At 40.2% G+C, this 18874-nt stretch overlaps 1 long non-coding RNA gene across 1 annotated transcript; it reads right to left on the reverse strand.

Moving 5' to 3' along the window:
* Nucleotides 1-1501: 1501 nt before the first annotated feature.
* On the reverse strand, nt 1502-17946 carry LOC309694079. The gene is made up of 3 exons (XR_014272788.1): nt 17640-17946; nt 16725-16823; nt 1502-1546 (listed from the first exon to the last, which is right to left on the reverse strand). It is a non-coding gene; the product is annotated as an uncharacterized lncRNA (long non-coding RNA).
* Nucleotides 17947-18874: the final 928 nt, after the last annotated feature.

Raw genomic sequence — 18874 nt, forward strand, 5'->3', positions numbered from 1 at the left:
GGTGAATGAGTCCAGGTCAAGTGGTTTACACACAATTTCAGCATGCAGCGCTCTGTGTATTTACTGTGTAGGATTTGTACTATTATCTCAAACAAAGTCAGAGAAAATGATTCAAAATGAAAGAAAAAATAAATGATTCAAATCACTCTGATCTTTCTTCGTTATTGCTTCACCCAATTGGATAATAAATGCGCCACCATGTCCCATCTCTTTTACCCAGTTCACTCGTTGTGAGGACACTTCTGGCATTTAGTTTATCATTTTCATCAGTGTCGCACGTGCAGTGACCCCAATATCACCCGCCGTCATTCATCATTAGCACGTTTATAAGCATGCTTCCACTAGCGGCCCTCACAGGGAATTTAACCATTTGCATAGAAAAATTGCTTTCCTCCATGCAATAAGAACGGACTGTTTTACATAATTACAAATGATGTGCGGCTGCAGGACAAAACTGACATGTGCACGTGGGAGAATTAAGAGGGGAATGGAACTGTTATAGATATGATTTGTGTCGGTGGACATGAAGGATTTGAATAACTGAATATATTTTTGCTTCTGTATGTTGCAAGGTGAAGATTTTATGTCTTATATATTTGTTTGTATATTTTGCAGGTAAGAAATGTAAGACTAAATTCCTTTTATCAATTTATCAAGTCTTATAAAGTACCACTTTTCTTTTTTAAATTTTTTTTCTGACAGTGAAGGTATTGATTCTTTTAGTATTCTCTGTCTCCGTTAAAAGTCATGCATACTTTTAAGGCAACTTTAAGAAGTAATTCTGAATATTTCAGTATAACTATTTTTAGAGGTTTTGAATCCAATATATTGAGATTGTTTGACATTTAGACACTGGATTGTCCCTGTGGCATCTTTATGAGTTCAGAAAAGTTTTCCCAATTCTGACTCCTCGAGCCCAGACTTATTTCTAGCAAGTGGATGGAAAACCCATTAAGACTAATGACTCGTGTTGAAGGTAAAATCTGAGAACCACAGACAGCTATGAGGTGATGTTTTTTGAAATCACGTCAGACGTCAAGGTTTGGGTTAAATGCTTTGTGTTTTTTTAGTAGAAGTGGTCATGGTTAAATGCTGGCTTTCAGTTTAAAACTGGAAACAAATTGCAAACATGCTTTGACAACAACTCATTAATCCACCCTGACTACCTTCCTACATGGATGCTATGTTATGCTAATTACTGTCTCCACTACATGCAAGGGAAAAGTAACTACCTGTTGTAATAAGCTACTTGCACATTTGGCCTGTGTCTCTGAGTTTATACGTTGACAATCTTTAAAGTGTATAAAAGTGAGAGGCTAATATGTATATATGTATATGCCATGAGCCTTTTTCGCTGTAACAGACCTCCTCAATTCATTAGCCAGCTCAATTCTGCTGTCAGACTGTAAAGCAGGTACTTTATGTTTGCAGAAAGGTCTAGACGCAGAGTTTCACCACAGAGCAGAACTTTCCATCGATGCCATTTCCCGGCCAACTTCCTCCTCAATCTGTCTCGCTCCGGTGGTGTTGGCAGTGGAGGAGAAGACTTGCAGTGATAACAGAGCCAGAGATAAAACAGAGAAAACACACACAATGAGCAGCAGTGTGTTCAGACGGATGTGTTTGAGAGCTATTAGAGCCTGTCACAGTTGGCTTGTCACGAATCGGGTACACACACACACACACACACACACACACACACACACACACACGCAAGCAAGCATGCACGTACATGTACGCGTGTACACATACACATGTCCCAGCAGCTTGCACATTTCTAACAACTGTACACACACTGGATGACATACTCCCCACTGTGGCAATCATGCACAGACTCGCACTCGCCTCATTCCTACATGTCTCTGAGGCTGTCTCACTCACACGCACGTGTCTGCCTGTCTTCCCTGGGAATCAAAGGCAGTGGCAGCAGGTATTTTCGATGTGCAGACTTGAGTAGTTTTCAAAGATAAGAGCTGCGACTGAGTGGCTCTGTTGCCATATGGGTAGTTTGTGTGTATGTGTGTGTGTGTGTGTGTATTGAGAGAGAGCGAGAGAGACTGAGACCACAGACCAAACACTTCTGTCACTGCAAATGTCATCCAGCACTGCGGAGGAGGAAGGACACCTATGGCCAGGTGTGCTTCATAAAGTGTTCCTGGACACAGGAAATATGTAATGGAAGTTTTTCTTTTTTTGTCCTTTTACATGCGGTTCATCTTTGCAGCCAGCAATTTAATTTGGTATCACAGAATGTGAGAAAAAAATATGAGAAAGGGTCACTTTTAAGCTATTTTTGAGGCTGATTACCTGTATTCTGCATTCCACTTCCTGCTAAAAAATATTGTTAATGTGATTTGTTAAGGTAATAAGAAGTTTTTTGGCAGCAAAATCTTAAAAAGTCGTTGGCAACCAATGTGCCAGAAACAGCAAAGTTTACACATCTAATTAAAATCATTGGGCTTATTTGTCATGCCAAGAGTCACATCCAGATAAAATCCTGATATGAGAATCTAATTTGTTGCACTTTTGTTTACCCAGAAATACATCTCTGGAAAAGCTCTGTTGAAATTCTGTTTCACTTAAGTTGCCATTATCACAGAGCACATACTCTGATTGTTTTACTGATGTTGTTACACTTGAAGAGAGCTGAGATTACATCATTTGTGTTTGGAAGAGAAGGTTCAGGTTAGTTCTTTGCGATATCTCACAAAACCGATTCTCAAAGCTCCTTTAAACAGTTCCTTTAAAAAATGTGGCTTTAGATGGCAAACAAACCCCCCCAAAACATTTTAACACATGAAGCCAGTCCAAAAGGATCCAGTAATAGAGAATATTTTACTCACTTCACCTATGACCCTAATAAATGCTTTCCTGATGAGTTTCTGAATTGAACGACCACTTTCAAGTCTCTTTTAATATGGTATCATGTATATTTAGTAAAAGATGCTACCATTTAGTGTAAATTGTATGAGTTTGAGTGTGTGGTGCCCTTCAGTTCCTCAGTCAAGTTAACCTTAGACTTGCTTGTGGTGTCTGGTTTAAAAATCAAGATATCAAAGGCTAAAATCAGAAACTTGAAGCTTTGAAACAGTGGGACGAAATCAAGTGGGTGACATCTGCAATATACAAACCTTTAAATGACATATATCTAAAGAGGCATTTAAATTATATCGAATAAATATAAGGGAATCTTGTTTTATCACTGTGAAAGCATTTCAAATGTAGCCAATCGTGTAACCTGCAAGTATAGCATCATTTTTTGTTCTTCCTTTGTTATTGCAAAACAATTTTTGCCCTTTGCCTGTCATTTCATGCAGTGTAGTTTATCATGTGAAAATCTAATAGTTCATAATATGCTTATAGAGACATCCTATTTATACACAGTTGCTCCAGCATTTCTATATATACTTTATGCATAAAATCTAATTTATCTGATGAGCATATACATGAAAACCTGTCAGGGGAAAGTGGAGGTGATGTGAGAACACTATTTTTGACTGTCCATCAAGCCAGTCGAACAGTCTTTGATCAGGCAGGGAGGCAGCTCTTTGATGCAGAGTGACCTAGCATGTCTTCTGAGGAGTGAGGGAAAAATTGGCTGCTGCACCTCTGTGCACTTACAACCCGAAAGTAATAATGCTCATTTTATACTTCACATTTGAAGCACGAAGCCGGCGCTACTATCTTGCAAAGAGTGCAGGACTCGAATAGGCTTTCTTAGAAGTGATAAATAGTGTTCCACAGATAGGTCACATGCCACGATGTTCTATCATGTAATATAAACTAATCAAGTAACTAAAGAGTTAGCGGTGATTAAGACTTTCGCAGCCACCCCACACTCGGTAATTTTGTGGATCCATGTTGGTCGTCTTTTCTAGGTTGGAATGAATAGATCTGGTTCTAGACTGGTCGCCAGCACCGTGTTGGTGGGATGATTTTTGCCAGCAAATTTAGAATTTCAGTCTAATTCAGAAGACATTCCCTCCTCCTATTTCTTTCATTCCTGCCAATTCATTTATTCAGTTAGTTAATCCACTAGTTACTACTAATTACAACTTTCTTGCAGATCCATGTCCTCTCCTGATGTTCTCCATCAGAAGAGGACATGGATCCGTTTGAGTAGTAGTCCTTCAGTTACCAGTGTCCAACATAATCAACTAATCAAAGGAGCAGTGCAAATATTGTACTGCGTCATGGTGTCCAATTTTGTGCAGATAATAAATTAACTTTTTCGTTAATTTAATATCCTTTACTGTTTCTCAGTGTTTAGCTTTTTTTCATATCCCCTTTCCCCTTTGTTCTATTTCTCAGTTTGTGAATCCTCTATCCTTGCCGCCTCTCCTAGTGTCTTAGTGACTCCCACCAGCAGAGGATGCAAGGAAGACACACAAGGCATCGACATTTATCAAAACATCCTTGACACCCCTGCTGGAGGCTTATTTTAAAGTAATGTCAATTAAATGTGACATGTGGTGCATCTCCATCGTAAATTGTTTGCTTGTAGCACAACCACAGCTGTACTTTTTGATCTCGGGTGTAAGAGGGCTTGTGACAAACATAACACAAATAGTGAGGGGTTTGTATACTCACCTCTGTTATAGTTGAAGTTAAAAACACTTTACCTCCATCTTTCCTGTCTCCTCCTCTGTTTTAGGAATTGAGACATCCTGTAAGGTGATTTTCAAGTCACCAGCAAGAGGATGAAGGACAGAGGAAAATATAGGGCACAATTTAGAGATATCAGAAAAGCCTTCTGCCTGTATCTACTTGTTTTTCCATCGGTTGGACTCATCACAGGCCCTTCCTGTTATATATATATATATATATATATATATATATATATATATATATATATATATATATATATACATACATAAATAGACTTGCCTCTACTTGGCAGTCTGTCTCCTTATGTTTTCCTTGTATTTTTTGGATCCTTGCTTGCTTCTTTGTCTTTTTCCAGTTTTAGTAGACTTGAGCAGAATCCATTTGTTATGTCTGCATTTGAATCCTCATTTTGACCTCTCTCTCTCTTTAGTATTAGTCCCATTAAAAGTAGACACTAAGAGTGTAAACCCTGTGCCCATGTACTTAAGTCATGCTCTTACAGTAAGTCAGAATTTATTTCAAAATGATAGAGACAGAATGACGGCACGATGAAGACAGAGGATGATGAAAAGAGAGGGAGAGAAAACGATACAGCGTGATGGAAGTGCCAGTCATCAGCCCTTCAGTTTCACTCCTGCGTGAGGAAACCAACCATCCATAATGCATCACATGTCTCCTAGCAACAGCCGGGAACCTAGCAACAGGATCTTAGCAACAGCAACAAACTGCTGCCTCTTTCGCTGCTGGCCAATCGGGGAGCCGTGTTTCTGATCGGCCCCAGCCAACCGGGATGAGCGGGGCTGGTAAGAGAGTGAAGTGGGTGTGTTTCCTTGCACAGCTGATTGGGCACACAGACTGAGAAGACATGCATATACAAACAGAACACACACAGAAATAGGGTGTGGAAATGTGCATGCAGAGGAAATACACTTTTTTTTTTCCTTTTTTGGCATAAGTATACACTGCTGTCTGGGATACACAGACAGTATAAGGCCTGAGACAGACTCTCTGTTTAACCACATACACACTGTGTAAAAGATTAGGACACACATTCGAATTAACTGCAAGTAATAGGATACATTTGACTGCAGAGTGAATGTCAGGTGCTTTTGGTCATTGTTTTTAAAGCTAAAATTCCGCTTTTTACTTACTTCAGGTTATACAGTAAATTGTAACTTTGGTGTAGATGTAGCTCAGGAGGTAGAGTCGGTCATCTACTAATCAGAAGGTGTGTATATATATATATATATATATATATATATATACACCTTCTTGGAGTTACCCTAACTCCAATTACAGACAAGCAATAATTGGAGTTAGGGTAACTGGTGATTCTAAACTTTCCATAGGTGTGAATGTGAGTGTGAATGGTTGTCTGTCTGTCTCTCTGTGTTATAGAGTGGGAACCTATTCAGGGTGTACCCTGCCTCTTACTACCCAAGGTATCCTTCTATGGCTGGGATTAGGCTCCAGTCCTCCACCACAAGGTTTCAGTTTCTTTAAGAAAAATAAGCTCAAATAAAACGCTTTAAATCTCAGATATGTGGATTTTTTTTAAAAACTGTGTCACTGATAAAACAATGTTAAAGCAGCAATTCCCTAAGTATAAATGTTTCTACAATGTAATTAAAAATCTAAGCTAAGGTTTTGTATCTGAATCATTTGCTTTCTGCCCAATAACTGCAGAGACCTCACAGTTCAGTGTTTTATTGACATCCAGAAGCTCTTACCATGATTTAAATACATCTTTAAATTTGCTTGGACTCCTTTTCCACCAGAAAGGTTTGTGAGGTTGAGTGATAGTTGGGCTCACTTCAATGCATGGCTTGGGTTCTGAAATCAGTCTCCTGGAGTGGAGCTGGACCTCAGTTAGAGGCAGCAGGTATTGATGGGTTTATTTGCATCTCTCCCCCCCCAGCTTGCTACCTGTTGGGGTTTTCCCCAGTGGACAAGACGGTTGTTTCTCTGCATCTCCTGTTTGGGGAATGGGTGCTGGCTGTTGTTTGCTGACATTTAGTGTAACTGAACTAGGATAGACTGGGTGGGGTGGTGGACAGAGCCCCATCTGGGGACTCCATTGTCCAAAAGGGGGACATCATCTCTCATGCAGACAATGACAGTGAGACTTGAAGGGTAGCTTGGTTAGCCTGTAGGACTCGGGAGGCAGCTGACAGATACCAGCTGGTCAAGCAGAGAGTTGCTCTGGGGGTAGCTTAAGCAAAGACATTGATGTGGGAGGAGTTTAGTGAGACAATGGAGTGAGAGTTTCGGTTAGCCTGATGATTCTAGCAAACCGTCAGGCAACTCAGGAAACACATTGCATTCAGTGGGGATGGAGTGCTGCTAAATACAACTGCCTGTCCATATTATTGTCCAGACACCTCACATTCCCCCTTGATGATTGCTGGAACAGCTCCAGAACTGGAACCACATTGTCTCCTCTGCAGCTCCTCTGGGATTACAGGCCTTGCTCTGTGCAGTAAAACTGTCAATCAGCCAGTGAAGGTTCTCCAAGGAAAAAAAATACTCCAGTAGACTTGTAAAACTTGATTTCACAAGACTTGCAAAGCAAAAAGCAACAATTTCACTGTTGCACAACGAAAAATAAGCAAGAAAAAGAAATTTCATCTGGTTATAATATTCAAGATGCAGGGTTTTTTTTAATGACAATATCTGCAAATATCTAATAGACGATGCTTATATAGTCTGCAATCTTTAACAGATGTTGAAATATGCAGCAGATTTTGCAGCAAGAAATCTTGCCATATTCTTTTACATGTTTTGTTTGCAGTGGCACAAAGGTATTAAATGCATCAGTCTGTTGCTAGATTTACACAAAATCCGTTTCTCTTAGATGATCAGAACCAAACTTATCGCACAGGCACATTTTAGTCCTCTAAAGATTCTTATCAGTGTCAGATATTCTGACATTATCAAGTTGCTTAACAACCACCTACCACCTACTAAAATGACCCATTTGAAGTGCTTATGCAGGCGACACCTATAAAAGCATTGTGTAAATCTAATTTCATGACATTAATATCCACAGAGCAATCATCATGTATCATATTTTGTGATGTCATCATGCTGCCAGGCAAATGTCTACCAATGGACAAAAATCATAGACCGAAAGAGTAGCACAGGCATGCACTGTTTTGATAGCAGTAATAAAAATATTCTGTCGCATCATATTCGTCCTCCTTGTCATCCTTGTCAAACCACATTCATCTGGGAAGCCATGCATATGACACTGAATCTGTCTGTCTTTTTCCCCAGCATCAGTACACTTTAAGGGTAGGTTTGGGAATTGTCAGTTCTGTCTTTAAATAATACTGATATGACCATTTGTGGCTGAGAATAGGCCTTGGTTTAGCCAACCACTCTTACTTTTGAAATGTGGGACAAAAAGCACAACTCCATCATGCAGCACGTTGTTGTATTTCATCAGTCAAGAGTTCCTGGAAGTCATCAGAAAATGCATCACATAAAGCTTCTTATATAATCATTTAGGTTTGCTTTTTGAGTAGTATTATTCACTGGTAATTTTACTTAATGTTTTGGAGTGCTTTTATCACAGGGTGGTTTTTGAAGCTGGGCCTTAAAACTTAAAGCAACTTTTTAAAACTACGAAGTCAGTAACACTTCACAGCCCATCTCAAGTACTCCATCGTTTTAAAAGGTTTCCCTCCTGTGTGGTGGTGACTGAAGCTAATATCCCTACAATCTGAAGAGCTTTCATACACTCAAGGGGAAAAGGGAATCTAACTTTAAATGAGTTGTAATGGCGTCTGGGACCCTTTTCCCATTCCCGTATGGCCTTAGATCCTGCAGACACATAGGGACTTTTCAATTCCCAGGGCCAAAGGTGTGAGCATTATCTGGAGATTCATTTTCTGGCCCTAAATGGAAGAATGGAAAGTGAGGCTTAACTCACTTGCTTTTTTGTGAGCTTGACACAGCTCATTCTTCATTCAACACCAGGTAATCTTCAAGAGGAGGAGGAGGGGGAGGAGGAAAGGGGATTTTGAGACACAATTGTCGGGATAAGTAGAGGTTGTTTGCAGTTTACCAACTAGATGTATTTAGCCACAAAAACTAAGAGAATCATTCCTACTATAAACCTCTTGGTTTATTACAGTGTTTGAGAAAAAAACTCAAAATGAACATTTTAGTGTCAATTAGGATCAAATCATTCAAACACATTTCCTAAAGAGCTGTTACAGCACAGTTCTGCCCCAACGTTTATTAGTACTGTGTTCATTTTGTTCAAAGCTTTTGACAGGTGGTCATGAAAAAGCTATATTAATTAGCAGAGCTTCATATCTAGTTCAATTGGGGGTATTCAAAAGTAGAGATGCTGTTTCACAGTAAAGTGATTTGAGATGTTGTTGAGATGTTTCTGTCAAATGCCAAAGCTTTTTTGTGGTAAGCATATCAAATTTTCCATTCCAGTGGCATCTCTCTTTCTACATACAGTGGGGCAAAAAAGTATTTAGTCAGCCACCGATTGTGCAAGTTCCCCCACTTAAAATGATGACAGAGGTCAGTAATTTGCACCAGAGGTACACTTCAACTGTGAGAGACAGAATGTGAAAAAAAAAATCCATGAATCCACATGGTAGGATTTGTAAAGAATTTATTCATAAATCAGGGTGGAAAATAAGTATTTGGTCAATAACAAAAATACAACTCAATACTTTGTAACATAACCTTTGTTGGCAATAACAGAGGTCAAACGTTTACTATAGGTCTTTACCAGGTTTGCACACACAGTAGCTGGTATTTTGGCCCATTCCTCCATGCAGATCTTCTCGAGAGCAGTGATGTTTTGGGGCTGTCGCCGAGCAACACAGACTTTCAACTCCCGCCACAGATTTTCTATGGGGTTGAGGTCTGGAGACTGGCTAGGCCACTCCAGGACTTTCAAATGCTTCTTACGGAGCCACTCCTTTGTTGCCCGGGCGGTGTGTTTTGGATCATTGTCATGTTGGAAGACCCAGCCTCGTTTCATCTTCAAAGTTCTCACTGATGGAAGGAGGTGTTGGCTCAAAATCTCACGATACATGGCCCCATTCATTCTGTCCTTAACACGGATCAGTCGTCCTGTCCCCTTGGCAGAAAAACAGCCCCATAGCATGATGTTTCCACCCCCATGCTTCACAGTAGGTATGGTGTTCTTGGGATGCAACTCAGTATTCTTCTTCCTCCAAACACGACGAGTTGAGTTTATACCAAAAAGTTCTACTTTGGTTTCAGCTGACCACATGACATTCTCCCAATCCTCTGCTGTATCATCCATGTGCTCTCTGGCAAACTTCAGACGGGCCTGGACATGCACTGGCTTCAGCAGCGGAACACGTCTGGCACTGCGGGATTTGATTCCCTGCCGTTTTAGTGTGTTACTGATGGTGACCTTTGTTACTTTGGTCCCAGCTCTCTGCAGGTCATTCACCAGGTCCCCCCGTGTGGTTCTGGGATCTTTGCTCACCGTTGTCATGATCTTTTTGACCCCACGGGATGAGATCTTGCGTGGAGCCCCAGATCGAGGGAGATTATCAGTGGTCTTGTATGTCTTCCATTTTCTGATGATTGCTCCCACAGTTGATTTTTTCACACCAAGCTGCTTGCCTATTGTAGATTCACTCTTCCCAGTCTGGTGCAGGTCTACAATACTTTTCCTGGTGTCCTTCGAAAGCTCTTTGGTCTTGGCCATGGCGGAGTTTGGAGTCTGACTGTTTGAGGCTGTGGACAGGTGTCTTTTATACAGATGATGAGTTCAAACAGGTGCCATTCATACAGGTAACGAGTGGGGGACAGAAAAGCTTCTTACAGAAGACGTTACAGGTCTGTGAGAGCCAGAGATTTTCCTTGTTTGAGGTGACCAAATACTTATTTTCCACCCTAATTTACGAATAAATTCTTTACAAATCCTACCATGTGGATTCATGGATTTTTTTTTCACATTCTGTCTCTCACAGTTGAAGTGTACCTCTGGTGCAAATTACTGACCTCTGTCATCATTTTAAGTGGGGGAACTTGCACAATCGGTGACTGACTAAATACTTTTTTGCCCCACTGTATATATATAAATATAAAATGATAAAACTTAAAAAAAAAAAAAAATGAAGAGCCTACAGAAATTAAATGATATGTCTGAGGTCTGTTTTTCTTTTTAAAAGTGCAGAATGTGGTGGTTTAGCTACCACAGTTATTTTTGAGAGAAATTCACTTTCTTCCATCTCTTTTCTGTTATTTTTTTCTCTTTTTGTTCACTGTTTCCTCTCAGTTAAGGTAAAATAGATGGAAATCTGTTTAAAAAGCTTCATCTTCCCAGATACTTTTACAAATGGTACTGCCACGGATGCCTCTTGTGCGTGTTTAGTGCCGATGCAGTGTCTACACCATTTTACGGTCCATGCCAAAAAAGAAAATGCACAGTGACTGTGTTGATGCATTGCACAGACACAGATACCTGCTCATGGATAAATATCATTTCTCACCAAAAATATGATAAGGAACAAATTACATTTATCTTTGGACAAACGAGATCCAGTTCTGTGTGGTTCGGGTTCAAGTCGGTTATTAAAAAATAATACCTGTACAGTTTTGACCAAGTTGAAAATTTATTTTTTGCTGTAAAATTGTCCATTTGACATCAGTCTATTGGAATTGACTAATTTTTTGGACCAGCTTCAAGTGGCTATTTGATGATTGGAGTTTTTGGCCACTGGCTATAGACACATTGCACAATGTAGCAAGTAGTTAGTTGACCAAATAAAAAGAAATACAAAGTCATGTCACGTGATTAATTAATCATTTCAATCATGTATAAAAATAAAATTTTAAAAATCAAATATTCTGTGACTTCACTTGTATTGTTTTTGCAGTTATTTTTTCAGAGGATGAACCCAGCATGAGTTAAACTGAATCCCTCTACATCCTTTTGCATGCAGGTCTATTTATAAAAATGATACAGTGTTTTTATGCATGTAGTCACATACGCTCACATCTGTGTGTGGGCTGACACCATTAAAATGCCTGACAACGAGAGGAGCACTACCTCTATTTAGATCAGAATAGAGAACATCGAGTCCCTCGACAGGTGATCTCTTGTAGTGCATTCGGGGGGGGGGGGCCCTTACTTTCTGCATCAGCGTGGCGCTACATCAGGGTGAGTCACCCACGACACACTAAATAAGTAATTAAAGGAAACTCACAGTTGACATGACATGCAATCAACCAGGATCAGGTTTGGACTTTTGGATATTTAATATTTAAACCTTTTCTCTTGCCACAATGATCTGAATCTGAATTGCAAATCTCTCGAGTCGCTGATGGCTGCGGTGCCATTTCAAAGGAATTCTGTGTTTGTCTGGATGTGATTTTCTGAAGGGAGAGAGGTGAAACAAATGACAGTGTAATGAAAGCCTATCTGAACCAGACGATGACCAGTGAAGAGAGAAGAAAACACATTCCTATGAGAGCAGACATTGTGAATCGCTCTCTCTCTGTTTATAGAATATATTCTATTTGTTTCTGCATCAGCCAAATGTGAGTGGATGCGTAAGTTGCAATGCAGAATGCCAAGAAACATACAACTGAGAAGGAGCAATCTTAAAAAGCCTGACTGAAAAAATTTGTGGCCATTTTGTATTTAAATAAAGAAAACATGGCATAAATGGGGAATAAAAAATGCTGTTTTACATAGCCAAGGTCGAAAGGAAAAGACGAGGAAAACAGGGAGCTGAAAAAATGACTTCTCCTCTGTCAATAGTTTCTGTAAACTTTAAATGTTTAAAAATTCAGATAGTGAGTGAATCTCAACATTGAACCATAAGATAAAATCTTTTTTTTTCCACAGCCGGTACAACATGGTGCATACAAATGAACACTCACAGGTGATGATGCACCCATTACTGTCAACCTGAGCTCTCGCTAAAGCGAAATGTCTGAACGGGAGCTACTTTGTGCCATTCTTTCTTTAGGTGCTCATAGAAAACACTGCATTGCACTACAAGATGCTCCTCAGAATGAAGAACCAAAAGATACAAATAGTGAAACTCTTGATTTATCATTTGATCTTTAATCCTAACGTTATTAACTGTGGATGATGACCACACAAATGAGATTGCTTGTTTCATGTTGTCTGTGCAAGCTATCTGCGCATCTGGCAGCCAGCAGCACTGATGTTTTGTGTGTGTGTGAACATAGACTGTATATAGAAGATGGACACTGCCCAATGTTTTTTTTGGGGGGGGGGGGGGGGGGCTACCCTTGTGAAACCTTGATTTGTGGCAGTTTGGATTTGTGGCAGTTTGGATTTTATCATGAGGGACAGTGCTCATTACTGCTGACTTAAGAAGGTTCTGGGTCTGGATGTGTGTTAGTCCTGATGACCTGTCCACGGCGCACTCCACTTCTTGCCGAATGACAGCTGGGACAATGCCCAGCCCACCCACAGATTCTGAATTAGTTAAGAGAATGTATGGATGATTTTATTAGCTAACACTAGCTTGGTTCAAAAGGAACATCCACAGACACTACAGGCGTGTCGTATGGACATAGACATCTGCTAATCAGTGCTGAAGTAACACATAAACAAAATAACGCAATTACATTTGTCAAAAAGACAACAAAACCCTGAGCAGGCTACAGTTTAATTAGTTTTAGCGTTTTATCTGATTATGCTAATGCTCTAAAAGGACGTTACCTATATGAGTTCACATTCAGTGACTCACATTAGCAGCAAGTAGCCACAGCTACATGCATCAGCACCTCAAACTGGCCGTGGCTGCCCAGTGTAATTTGACACACAGTTTGCCTTGCTAGCTGTTGAAAATGATCTGTGGCGTCAGGTTTTTTAGTTTAGATTTTTGGCAGTTACACATTGGTTTCATTTTTCAGCCACGGAGGCTGCTGCTTGTATTTCAAGCCGCTGTGAAATATCTCCACTGCCACACCGACAACACACAGGAGCCTTTTGTCCACCTACTCTTATCTCTACACATAGCTAAATTCACCTGCTGTTAGTTTCTACAGAATGATAAGCTCCACGATGCAACCAAAGGTGGGTAATATCCTGAGCAGATATACAAAAGATGAAGGCCAAGTTTAGGAAACAGATCAACCTGAAAAGAGTTTTGTCATATTTGGTAAGCTGGACAGACGCTGAACATTTTTATCTTCCTTTCTGCAAAGGCAGAGCTCACTCCACAAACACATTCACCATTCAGTTCACATCAAATATTGATAGCTCTATTCTCCAAAACAGTAAATAAGAAAAGAGAAATGCAGCAAATATTGAATATTATTGAGCTGGATGGGAGCTAGTGGTCAGTTTTTTTTCCCGCCGCAAACTGTAAAGAAGAGTAAGTTCAGCCACCATCACGTTTGCCCAGGGAAAAATAAAGACAGCACCACGAACACTGGCTGTCTAGAGTTATCTTAGAGATAAACCGCATCTTTGAGCTGAAACGAGCAAAGTTATTGAAGTGTGGAATTGATTCAATCATTTGATATACATGCTCTGTGAAGGTATTGCAGGATCGGGGTAGACCCTGGGGCAGACACACAACACACTTCAGTGTTTGCACATCCCATTTACCCGGAAGGACATGACAGCAAAGCAGGACTTCTAGACTACCTGCCACTGCGAATTGGATCGGAGTAATCGTTGGTAATGGAATGAATAGATACTTGGTTGGCGATCAAAACTGAAAGAAACACTGGTGCCCATTCTTTAAATAGCCCAGGTTTACCTGTCACACATCCAGTTTTCCACCCAAATCCAGTGTGGGTGGCAGGAGCGAGGAGTGCAAATCATTTTCTTTCTTTTTTTATCTTCTTTTTTAAACTGCTGTTTTGTCAAAATAAGTGTTGCTTGGTGGTTGACTATATGCCAAAGTGAAGCGCAAACCTGTTTGAGAGAACACCAAACTTCCTTTCGTCCTGTCATATCTCACACCTTTCATGACATTCTCACATTCTCCACATCAAATTTCCTCCAAATACTTTGTCCTTTTTTTGTTTCACACCTTTCCATCTTTTTACAGCCGTCTTCTTTTCATCACTGCCTTTCTATCCCGTCTGCCTTGTCTTTTAATATTCCACTTTCAATCCGCTCCTCAGTCGTTCTGCTCAGTTCAATTTCTATTCAATCCACTGTATTGGCAGGAGTGTTGGATGAGCGGCACCACTGAATCAATTCTATAAAAATCATTAAAAAAATATCTAGAACATAACAGTGGATAGTTTGCCCTCTGTCATTCTCCTTTTTCACACCTCGTCATGTTTTGCTGGATTCCTCTCTTCCTCTCCTGTCCTTCATTCTCCCTCTCTCACTCCCTCTCAGCTCTCTCTGGGGGTTTTTCTCCATCACTGCTCAGATTAATCAGCAGCTTCCTGCCAGTGTTTGACAGTTTCCCCCTAGTTGGCTGGTCTCCAAATCAGACCGTGTTAGACACCAGCCCACCGTCCGTCCTGTCTGCCTGCCTGTCTAACTCTTCCTCTCTGTCTCTGTGACATCTGTCTGTCTGCTTTATCTCCAATGGCCATAAGATGTCACTGAAAGTCGTTTGTAGAAGTCTGACAATGATTACTGGAGTCATGTTGTATAAGCAACAAATGTATATTGTAGATCCACAAAACAAAACAGCTGAACACCGATGTTAAAAGTAAAAAACTCTATTTGTTTGGGACTATTTCAACTGTTGATTACAACTTATCTGGTGTTTCGGTGACCATTTACATAAGATTAAGTTAAGATAAAGTAATTTACTGTTTTGTTTTGTTTTTATTTTGAACAGCAAAATCAAAAAACATGTCGGGCTTTGGATACACAAACATATTAGTCATTAATAATTGGTCTGTTTTTAGGATTTCTGCCCAATCCTACCCAGGTTCTTCAGAGAAACTGCTTTTCCATTTTTAGCCTGTGTACACACTCTTTTGCAAATAATTTGACAACATAAACTATCTAGAATTATGGAATTATCTTGCAGAATTATTAGTAACTACATTCTTATTTCCAAAAAACTTGTGAAGATGTGTAAACTTTAACTAAAAGTCAAATAGCATGCTCTGCAGATTATTTAAACACTACATCTAACTGACCATAGTAGAATGACAACATATGAAACTCTGAAAATATATCATGTTGTTGTTGTTTTTTAAATATGTGGTCATTTTGATCCCAAAAGGTGTCAAAGTTGGGACAGAGGAACAAAAGACCGGAAAGTGCGTAAAACTGAAGAAAAAAAAGAACCAAAAAAAAAGTCAAACCTGACTACTCTGACTGTACAAAAACATCAAAGAGAGTTTGAGTCTTTTAGAGTGAATATAGCAAGAGAACTGTCACCCTGTCAAACTTAGGTGAGCTAATAGTTTGGAATGATATTTCTGGGCTATTTGCTCAGGGATCTGTTGGGGACCATCACATTATTAAAAGAGAACTTTTAACTTTAGTACTAAAAGAGTACTTTAAGTAAAAAGAAACACTGACTGGTCATGATCTGGCCTTCAGGTAACATTGCATTAAAAAGTGTGATTCTGTAGCAGAAATCCTGGACGCAGGAACATTTCCTAACAGTCCTTTTCTTCCATTTATCCAATTCAGGATGACAGGAGCCCATCCCAGCTGGACGTCAGAAGTTAATTACGAAACAAGACTCATGTCACAAGATGCATCAAATCAGTTAATTTGAGCTTGAAAGCAAAAGCTAAAACCGCAGCAATCCGTAGTAACCTCACAAACTAAGCGCTACATTGTTACAGGTGTCATACACCTGTAACATCCTAACCTAAAGGCTTGAGGGCTTTTGTGAGAGCAGTAATAGCTGGAGCCCCAGTAAACACACGACATTTTAAATCATTTTGGCATTACACCTTAATTCTGGATGAATTTTAGCTCATTTTCTGCTATGGTTCATTGCATCTGTGCCAACATCGCTAAGTGAAGAGATCTTTTCGAGAGCAGAGTGCCACTGTTTTGAAAGTTTTCTTTTTACTCTGTACTTCTGCACAACAACAATCCTCCAAATCCTTGTCTGCATCCTTGTCCACCCATGTTCTGTTAAGGTCTCTGCCTGTATGATTACAGTGAGTCAGTGGAGAGTCACCTTAATTTAGTCCGGAGGGAGCTTGTGTCTGCTGCTGAATAGCTGTCTCTCACCTCCAGCCTTGGGTTGCATCTGGAGGCATTGCCTGAATGCTGACAACTGTGAGCACACACAATACTCAGACACACTTACATAGACACTAACATGCTGGTTCCATTGTAGGTAGATGTGCAAGCATACACGTACATACTTACAGGTGTTACTGAATATTCAAACACATTGAATTGCACATTGCACCTGTACACCTACGCAACGGTGTTAATACAAGCATGCTACTTTAAGAGATTACATCCATATTCACTAAAGATGTTCCATACATGCTTGGACAAATTTGTAGTTTTTTATTTCCACATTTTAGAAACTCTTTTTCTGCCTTACTCTTAGATACCACTCAGCTGTACAGCGACTGTAGCTTCACTTAAAGAATGTCATTGAAAATAAATATCACCAAATGCATTATATTTAATTTGCCTGGTGCAGGGGTTCTGAAACATTCTGGAGTCTGGGATGCATTACATACAGTGTTGGGAAGGTTACTTTTAAAATGTATTCCATTACAGAATACAGAATACATGCCCTAAAATGTATTCTGTAACGTATTCCGTTACGTTACTCAATGAGAGTAACATATTCTGAATACTTTGGATTACTTAACATATTATCATGCATTTTACAACAACGTGAATGTACTATTGCTGTGTGATTTATTACTATTACTGGAGGTAAAGGGACCTCTGGCTAATACGTCGGGTTCCTTGTCGGGCTCCTAGCCAAAAAATAGCTTTACTTTGTTGTGTGGGTCAACTCTGCTTGTGAGAGACAGAGAGAGGCGTTGAAAGGCTGCTGCAACGGAACTTATTGTTTCGGAGGAAAACACGAGCACAGCTTACAGTCGAGTCTTAATAGCTTACTTACAACTGGGCTCGTCAGGCACTCTTCTTGGCTGCAGTGGTTATTATTACATTTACATGCTTCCAGCTCCCGTTTTTGCTTGATGACAACTCGTACCTTTCAACTTTCCTTTTTCTCCCACCTCGCGCTCACAGACACATAACGAGTATGGCAGTCCATTCTCCCTGCAGCACGGACTACACTGCCCATGAGGCCACATTCTTTAGAGCTATACCTGTAGCATTCTGCCTATTAGCTTAGCACAACAACAACAACAACAAAAAGGCGCTCTCTCACCCAGGAAACACGCAGAGCGAGAGCGTCACTCTGTAACCATGGCAACCGCAACGCTGCCGCCTGGAACTACTGTCAAACAGAACCGAAACAGTCCTGACCCGCCACAATATGAAACAGGAAAGTACCGCCGTGTAATCCATTTATTTCAACAAAGTAACTGTATTCTAAATACCACCTTTTTAAACGGTACCTGTAACGGAATACAGTTACTGTTAGGGTCCCTGGGTCGTTGACCCAGTGTTTTGTGTTTTTGGTTCTTTGATTTTGTTATTTCATTATATTCTAGCTTTGCTTTATGGGTTTTAGGATTATTCTTAGTTAAGGTTCTCTGGGTGGGGTTTGGTTAGAGTTTTAGTGTTCTGGTTTTCTGTCTGTGTTCCATAGTTGCTGTCTCCCCACGTCCAGTCAGTGTCTGTTCCCTTTGTTATAGTGCCTGCCTGTGAGTCTGTGTTATGTTTCCTGTTTTACTTTGAAAGTCCATGTCTGATGTTAATGTGTCTGGTTTTGCTTCCCCTTGTCTCGTTAGGCCTGATTTGCCCCAGCTGTGTTTCCCTCCTGCTACCCATTCCCTGATTGCTCCCCCTATGTATTTAAGCCCTGTGTTTCTTTGTGTCTGTGTTGTGATCTACTCTCATTTATGCTGTGTGTGCCGGCTGCCTGGTCATGTAAGTTTTTTGGGATTTTTGTTACGTTTGCCACTTTTTGCCATCCAGCAATAAAAGCTGAGTTTTGATTTACTTTCTGCCTCCGAGTGTCTGCACATTGGGTCCTTCTACTTCCACTCCTGCCTGCACACAGCCTTAACCTGACAGTTACTCATATTTTGTATTTTAAATACGTAACGGCGGTACATGTCTTCCGTTACTCCCCAACACTGATTACATATAATACTGATTTAGCTGGTTTAGGCATAGTGCCACACAATCTAATCAAATATTTCTCACTGCTCGCCAGCTAGGCAG

Source organism: Aulonocara stuartgranti (assembly GCF_965226115.1).
Source record: "Aulonocara stuartgranti genome assembly, chromosome: 18".
Taxonomy (NCBI): domain Eukaryota; kingdom Metazoa; phylum Chordata; class Actinopteri; order Cichliformes; family Cichlidae; genus Aulonocara; species Aulonocara stuartgranti.